The sequence below is a fragment of the Nicotiana tabacum genome, chromosome 24, assembly GCF_000715075.1.
Source record: "Nicotiana tabacum cultivar K326 chromosome 24, ASM71507v2, whole genome shotgun sequence".
In the NCBI taxonomy this organism is placed as follows: domain Eukaryota; kingdom Viridiplantae; phylum Streptophyta; class Magnoliopsida; order Solanales; family Solanaceae; genus Nicotiana; species Nicotiana tabacum.
The window spans coordinates 15898989-15908511 of NC_134103.1; the positions used below are offsets into that span (position 1 = coordinate 15898989).

Genomic DNA, 9523 nt, shown 5'->3' on the forward strand with positions numbered 1-9523 from the left:
CCCATCACATTCAAACTATGTAAACACATCCCGCAGTCACATCATACTTACCATATGGTTTTCCAAACACTCATCGAGCCGCAAATTCCATTAATAGGGACACTACCGGACTTATAAGTCCAAAAGTACGTGCTCACACAAAAATTCTTGTGGTCAACCTACGGTCAAAACTCAACCTCAAATCCTCCAGACTGGCCCTTCATCAACACACTGAAATCACATCTCGCAACTCATCCATGGAATCATAAGTCGGCGATGCACAACTGATATCGAGCGCTCACATGAGCACACAAATGTGTGGAGGGAATTAAAAGAGTTATGTTTCAAGCTGAATCAATGTCGCACGTTAAGAAAAGAAAAATGGGAAGATTATCCTAAATGCCTTGTAGCCTCTCGAAAATAGGTATGGACGCCATCATACCGATCCGCAAGACTCTACTAGACACTTGCTCATGACTTGTAGAACCTATGAACTTAGAGCTGTGATACCACCCTGTCACGACCCAAAATCCACCTAATCATGATGGCACCTAACCCAACACGTCAAGTAAGCCCATTTACAACTATCCAATTTAAATGAGATTTATTAAGAAAAGAAATGAAAATACAACTGCCTTTATACAAAAATTTCACAAAGATTGGTAGTACAAATCATGAGCTTCTAAGATTAGAATTTACAAAGTTGGTATGAAATAAATATATTATCTGTTCAAAATGTACATAAAGAGATATTTATAAATCTAAGGCTACCATGAACAAGAGGCAACTACAACTGAAACGCATGTACATCTTCAAATCCAACTTCGGTCGATCACAGCAATATTAACATCCAACATCTGCACGCAAGGTGCAAAAGTGTAGTATGAGTACAACCGACTCCATGTAATCAAAAAGTAATAAACCTAACCTTAGGTTGAAAGTAGTGACGAGCTGGAACACAGGTCACGGTCTAACACCAATAGCCAACAACAGTTCATAACAACATAATGGAAATAGTAAAAGGAGTAACTCAGAGACAAAATGCTCAGCTCGTTCACAGTTACCAAAAAAATAGGCTTGCTTTTCAAATATATCAGTGAAAACCCAAATCCTTTACCGAAATCACAAAATTTATGAGTAATTTTAAAAACTGTGATTTTTTCCAAAAACTTTTCAACAACAAATAAGATGTTTCATTATCAAATGACATGAGAAAAATACATCTCTATGCCTACATGTCAATATGCAGGTAAAATAATGAATGACACCAAAACTGGAGTGGCAGAAAGAAATGCATCTCTATGCATGTATCTCAAGCATGCATGTCAAATGGAATGTATCTCAGTGATGGTCTCATGTACTCACACTCTTAGAGTGCTCGATCTCACTGTCTCACACTTTCCACTCATCATGCTCAATCACTCGATACACTCAGTCACTCAGCACTGTATATGGCCAATTCATCACAGACATAAAACAAAATTGGAGAGCTCTTCCACTACACAACACGAGCCTATGATAGGACCAAATACAGCAACCAATTTCAATGGGCATCACTATGGCATAGTTGGAGGGAAAGAGAGAAGACGCATATAGTAACCACATGAATCCAGCATTCAGAGCACGCGACAGTTCGTTTAATCCCTCAGTACTTCCAACATTCTGCATCTTCCTTGCCATGGAATAATGAAGGAGCAAACTTTCATTAACTTGTAGCAATAATAGTTTTCACACTGATTTGTAGCATTAGGGGTTGTTCATTAGTATTCTACATCTACTACATATGACGACCATATTTAGTTCAAATATTTGAAGATGACAAACAACACATGGAAAATAATTGATTATATATTCACTGTCAATGCAACATAAAGAATGAAATCTTACCAAAAACCAGGAAGCATTTGACAATAAGATTTTCCAAGCGACAACCAAAAGCTAATTTCATTTTCTTCTCTTCCGGCCCTTTCCCAATTGCCCTGATTTAAATGCATGCTCTTGTTCTTGAAGAAAAGCAAGATTTTTCCCATGTTTCTCAGACTTTTCTGCGGCTAGTAGGGCCTTTTCTCTTTCCTTCGCCTCGGCCAAGAACCTATTATCCTTGAACAGTTCACGCGCAGGACCTTCAGCTTCATGTTTCAGACGTTTCTTCAACTTTTTCGTTTTAGCATGCTCACGATCTGGGTCATAATCTCTACCCTTGACAAAGCTGTAGAAGTAGATGATCAGCAGGTGATTAAGCTCAATAGGAAACAAACACAATTTGATTTGTTTAATTTCAGATAGTGCAGTAAGAAAGTATATTACTTCGCCTCAAATTTCGGATTAAGCATCCTGATGGACATGGGCTTTTTCTTCCGCTTTTTCAGTGGTTGACGCAGCATGTAATGATCCTGAGCCTTCGTGTCAATTAATTGGGAAAAATCCTTGATTTTCTCCCTTAATGCATCTGGAATATGATTTTCTCCAACCAATTTGCATAATAATTTTGAAATTGGCATGAAAATCTCAGGAAAAGAAATAAGTTCCTTATATAGATTTACAAATCCTTGCAGTGATTCCAGAACTGCTACAGGCATGCTGGCCCTGAATGAGAAACCATATAATCGCATCAAGTTCCAGGTTCCCAGAAAAGCAAATTAGGTGTAAAATTTCAAGAAGAGATACTTGTTATGTTAACCAGCTGATTGACAATCATAATATTAGGATATTGGAAGTTAGAATAACAAACCACATCTTGAATGGACCTAGACAGAAACTTATTGAACATATTATTTCTAATTTGTTTCAAGTATCTTAACATAGAGCCATATTTAACAATTTAACAAACTTTGGGATTCATCTAATAGATTTGTCCATATGCATGTCAATAGAACGCTAACTAACCTGTAGTTATGTGGAAATACTGAGAGTCCTCTAGTAAGTCCATCAGCGTAAGAAAATCTAAAGAATCCATCTCCACTTTGCTACTGCGTATACAAAGCAAAGACCCAAGTTCCTTGATCTCCAACTGCAGCACAAGAACATGCCTGTCAATTCACAAGTGGAAGGATGCAACCAAAACACATCCCAATGAAATGACAATAAAAAGTATTTGCAAAATTAGAAAAGGGCGATGGTTAATAGCTTCAAGAATTAGATTAGCAAGAAGAACATCATAAGCTTCAGCTAAGCCAAACCTGGGAATTAGACCGCTGTTTTCTGTCTAAAGCCGCCATCAGCAAAGTTTGAATAAATACTATAGCCTCAGGGCAAGAAGTTGATATCCATAAGCTTGGAGAACTAAGTTCATATGATCATTCTGTAATTGCAAACACCATCAACCAGGAAGAATGTTTTTGAGAATAAATGAAATAAAAACCAAAAATTAATCCCAAAATGTGTGTTCCTACGATCAACCGATCTTTAATTTCACGTGCTGTTTGACCCACAGTTGAGGATAAATCACACATAGCTACCCTAACCAACTTGAGTCGAGTGCAGTCACTCATAGGTGCAAGGGGGATGACTAGTTGACTATTGCTAATAATCTGGTTCCATTAACCTGAAAAAGTCCTAAGCAAGATACTCCCTCTATTCCAATTTGTTTGACTGTGTTTGACCGAACACAAAGTCTAAGGAAGAAACAAAGAGTTTGGATAATAAGCTAAATATGCACAAAATTACAAAAATTACACATAGTACCAAGTTAAAGTATTAGTTTACATTTCCAGTGGAGACTGCAACAAAGCCGTACCAATGACAAGATGAGAATGTTTAAGTAAACTACTTCCGAAGTATAAAAAGGTGCAATCTTTTTGGAACATACAACAAAAGTAATAATAAATAGGGAACAAGGGAGTATTAGACAGTGGGCTTCGCTCAGCTCATTGGATAAATTGGTGGATACGTGAGGTACTTCTATATCACTACCTGGGTTATCTAGCCTCTAATTTGCCCGGGCTTATGGTGTCAAAACGAAATGATATGGGAATAAGTTCTTCATATGAACTCATTAAACCTGCAAAGAATTAAAGAGACCGAATTGCGAGATACTAAATAACATCATTCCAACATTACCTATGAGTAGGGTGACAAACGGGCGGGTCCGGCGGATATGGACAAGTCGAAAGCGGGTAATGCAAAAAACGGATAAATTATCTAACCCGACCTATATTTAATACGGATAAAAAAATGGGTTAACCGGCGGATAATATAGATATTCATATTATCCACGACTTCTTGAATATAATCACTTTTAAAAAATTCTTAGTCTCCTAAACTTGATAAACCCTCAATTTGAGACTTTACGAATGTAAAAGTTAAACTCATTAGTTATCCATTGGTTAACCATTTTTAAGTGAATAATATGGTTCTTATCGATATTGGACCTTTTTTTAAAAAATTCATTATCCAACCCATTTTATAATGGATAATATGGTCCGATAACTATTTTCTTTTAACCATTTTTCTACCACTACCTATGAGTAAGGAAAAGTGAAATTTAAGACTGCCTACCAAATATCCTGTTCAAGAAAAAGACACTACCAAATAAAAAATATGAGATTGACACATAAATTTCAGGTGACATTCTTCTGAAGCCTTTTTTAGTTCTTTGGTAAGGTAAATTTGTATATATGTAACAGCATCAAGTGTATGCAGACATGTACAAGAGGTACATCAGAAGTAGCTCTTACAAATTGTGAAGAAAACTAATAAAGTTTCTGAAGCCTTTTACACCTTAAACAAGCAAAGCTAGGGTATGAATTCATAATCTCGAGCATGAGAAACACCACGTGTGTATACCAAAATCTTTAGAAGATCACAAATGAAACTAATAAGAGATATACAAGCAAATGAGCAAGATATTGAAAATGTTTGCAATTAAAGTCGTGACTTAAAAAGCAACTAGCTCTCTAAGGAATCACTGCTCTCGCAGACTCACACTTGACTAAAATGATGTATTAAATACAAAACTAGGCAGAGGAAGAGGGAATTTATTCATCAAAAAACTAAGCAGGAAGAGGGAGAAACAAAGGAGATAACTATAAATAGTTTCAAAGATAGATGAACTGACAAAATTAGACCAAGGAGGGTAAGTTGCAGAAGTTTACTACGGCACACATACTATCAATAAAGTAAGAAGATATATGCTAGGCTGAGACAGTACACTACACATCCAAACAAAATTCCAGCGCTCATAATCTAAACAAATGATCAATTTCAGCGCATGGGAGATAAATGAAACATGGTATCCACTTACACTTAGAAGCAAAGAGCACAAGAAGGAAGCAATTGCAATATCTCTTCCACAAATGATGGGACACCGCATAAGGTATTCACACATTAGTAGTATAGCAGGAGTCATGACACAATGGCGAAAATCAGAGCATGGAAATATCATGGACCAAAGCCTCAACCGAAAGATGGTCTTCAAAGATGGCCAACTGCTTTTTCCTATGAGGATGGATGAAACGAATTAAACACAAGAAGTAAAGCCAAGGAATGCAAGCTGAGATAGAAAGAACAACTAAAGAAACAAACAGGTTATCAAAGCCAACCTGTATTCTTAAGATCTTCACAAAACTGTGCCCTTGTCCTTTGTAGCCTTTGGCGAGCACGCTGCAAAGTATGGAGTCGCTGCACTCATCTCCATCAGCGGCTTTACAAGCATATTTAAAAGCTTGAAATTCAATGGCTTCTTATTTGCCAACACAGCGAAATATTGCAGCAATACCCCGTAAAAAACCTGACGAAAGAAACAAGCTGCTTATAAAGCAATTGAGGTTGCAAAGACTTGCCCCCCAAAAATGACTTATCTATATGTACCCATAACCTTATCATCTAACAACACAACATGCATTTTTGATCAATCGTACAGATATATTCACATACAGTTAAATGGTGAATACTCTTAAAAATTCAAGGCAAAACTTCATACCATTTGTTCACACAAAGGAAAAGGAAGAAAGTCTCAGAAGTCAAACATCAATCTTAAAGAAATTACAGTGAGAACAGAGTATCATACTTGCATTTTCTTTTTATTCTCTGCTGCGACAGTTATTGCATTGAATGCACGAATTCTCCTAATTGCTTCCATAACTTGATCATCAGAACAATTGTCTATCAATGAATTAAACTCCTCAAGGGTTTTGGGGGCTTCAATTGTATAGGGAAGTTCGTTTTGCCGATGCTTCACGTTCACTTTTTCTTTTTCGGTTTGTAAAGTGCCAACTTGTTTTCCCTTGATGGATACCTCCTTATGGCCCTTTATTTTCACCACCTTCTTACCATCATCACCAAAGCCTTTGTCATCATCCTCTAGCTCGGTATCAATAATATCATCGTCACTTTGCTCCCAGTCCTTAATAGTCTGTGTCTTTCCTTGTTCTTCATCATACTCGTCACTTCCTTCATCTTCCCCATCGTCACTTCCTTCATCCTCATTCCTCACCATCGTCCTCGTCACTCTCTGAATCCCCACTAGAAGCAGCATCTTCACTCTCAAGTTCATTTTCTTTCCTTCTCAAAATCTCGCCAATCCAATCCATCTTAGTTCTAAGCACCTCCTCAAGATCGTCCCCAAGATCATCGCCAGATACAGTTCTTGGGTCTTTAACCAATTTACTGTTATTATCAGATGCATTTCCATCTTCATCACTCTTATCATCAGCAGCAGCCATTCTCTTCTGATGTTCTTGCTGAAAAATGATAAAGCTTTTATTAAAAAATATCTACTATAACCAAAACATAAATGCTCCTTATCCAACCAAAATGATGCCTATCGTAATAGCGTTAGATCTTTGAAATAGTAATCCAGCTAAATTTCCTTGCTAAGGGAATTTATTGTGAGAATGTGCTCTAAAAAAGCAATCACTACTAATACACAGTAGCCAGTTTCCTGATGAAGGCATTAAAGAACACTAATGATTATGCAAGAACATCAACCACCGAGCAGACAATGAAGTCATGCATTACAACCACTTGAAAGCACATATGGATAATATTAAAGGGTAAAATATGATATGACACGTGGCTGACCAAGAGGAGGACACGCGGAATTCAAGATGGGATGGCTAAGAACCGAACACAACCACTCTGCTTGTCACCGGAAAGGATAGCGTTCGTAAAGTTGCATTAAATGCTCCGCGTCCAGTAGCATTTATCAAGGAATATTCTGCAGCATTAAGATGATGGTCCGTTAAAGAGAAATTGACATTTATGTTCACCGTTACATCTTCATCAATGACCCTCATAATTGACATTAAAGGAGGGAATGATCCTAAGATCTTTTTCCATAGACATAGTTATAAATAGTGAGCTCAGTTACCATTAGAAATGACAATTCTCTGGCTAAACTTACACTGTATTATAGACAAAACTTAATACAATTTTATTTACTTGCTTGTTGATTTCATCATTGCTGTGCCTAGAAGCTTTGTTCTCGGAATTGTCATGTCTACCGTTTCATCTATATTTTAAGGCTAAGTATTATATATTTTTTAATTGTTATATTATTTCAAGATCAAATTAATTCACTTATCAAAAAAATACGTATAAATTTAACTGTATCGTTTTACGAATAAACAAAAGTATCTATATTAAAATTAATCAATAGAAACAGGATCCTCAGTCCTCAAAAAGAAAACGCTGTCAAAAGGAGTTGAGTTGGTCTGGATAATAATTGTGCAATTTACTAATAGAACAAGGAGCTCTAGATTCTGTCATAGCACAGTCATACCTCCAACAATTCCAGCCGTTCTTTCTCCTCCTGCGCAATTTCCTCATGAGTCTTTGACCGGTCTGATGGGCTAGCACGCATTTCACGGCTCAAAATCCAACCCGTCGTAATGACATCTAACCTTACCCGTTAGGTAAACCAAAATAACAACAATCTGATTCAAAGGAGATTTACCCGAGAAACTAAAGATATTATAACAAATTTTATTATATTTCTCAAATACTGCTAGTACAAATCATGAGTTCTAAGATTTAAAATTTACAAAGCTGGTATGAAATAAAATACATCATCTGTTTGAAATATACATGGACAGACTAATAATTCTAAAGCTGCCAAGAATAAGAGGCAGTTATGACCGGATCGCAGGCACATCTTCAATGCCAGCTCTCACCATACGCAACAATATCAACATTCAAAATCTACACGGAAGGTGCAAAAGTATAGTATGAGTACAATCGACCACATGTACTCAATAAGTAACAAACCTAACCTTAGGTTGAAAGTAGTGACGAGTTTGGACAAATGTCAGAATCCAACATCAACAGTCAAGAAACAGCTCAGAAAAAGATAAATGAAACAATGCAAGTACTAACTCAAAATATGATACTCCGCTCGTTTACAATTTTCGAAAAAATAAGTATGCATTTTTCAAGTATAATAGTAAAACCCAAATCTTTTACCGAAATCACCAAAATATATGAGTGAATTTGAAAACTGTGATTTTTTTCAAAAACTTTTTTCCACATTAAGAAATTTCATTATCAAATGGCATGAGGAAAAAATACTTCTTTATGCCTATATGTCAAATATGTATGTCAAATGCAATGCATCACTGTGATGAACTCATGTGCTCATACTTTCAGAGTACTCAATCTCACTGTCTCGAACTCTCACTCATCATGCTCAATACTTAGCATACTCAGTCACTCAGCACTGTACACGGCAGATCCAACCCAAATTGAAATAAATCCTTACACTCAGTCACTCAGTACAGTATATGGCAAATCCAACCTAGGAATAATCCAGTCCAAATATAAATAGTAATTGCGCTCACTGTCGGTGTGCAAACTCCATAGAGGCAGATCCACCCCAAGCGCTATAATAAGTCAAATCCCGGCATGAATGAATAAAACAAGCTACGGTATGCGGCCTGATCCCATAAATATCCTCACAATCAGGCCCTCAGCCTCACTTAGTCATCAATCTCTCCAGTCTCTCGGGCTAAAAAATGCCAAGAACATCAGTCCAAAATAATGATATGATGTATCAATAAATAGCAACAGAGACTGAGATATGATATGAAATAAATAAATATGACTGAGTATGAAATTACAGTTTAAACATATAACTCAGCAGTAGAAATGACCTCAGCGGGTCCTAATAATACCAGCATATGCCTAAGCATGATTTTTAACATGAGTCACAACTGAGTTTCGCTAACACGTGAAAAATACATGGAAAAATAACAAGTTATTTTATTACACAGCTCCACGAAATTGATTGAGTTACAATTCACACGGTATACGTCTACACGCCCGTCACCTAGCATGTGCGTCACTTCAAAACCAATCACATAACACGTAGAATCAAGGGTTCATACCCTCAACTGTTTGATTTTTTGAATACTAGACACAAAGGGCTACAACTATTTTTTTGGATCATCTCAAAATTCCTTATAGATTGCATGATATAAGTTTGCAAATTCGGGTCAGTGACAACAAAATTTTCCTCTACGCGATCGCAAAAATAGCTTCCGCGATCTCGATTCGCGATCACAGCTAATTCCACACGATTGCATAGCACACTGCTGTAGCCAAAAAACCA

General features: G+C 36.7%; 1 pseudogene; it reads right to left on the minus strand.

The window, feature by feature from the left end:
• Positions 1-618: 618 nt before the first annotated feature.
• On the minus strand, positions 619-7055 carry LOC107774303 (uncharacterized; annotated as a pseudogene).
• Positions 7056-9523: the final 2468 nt, after the last annotated feature.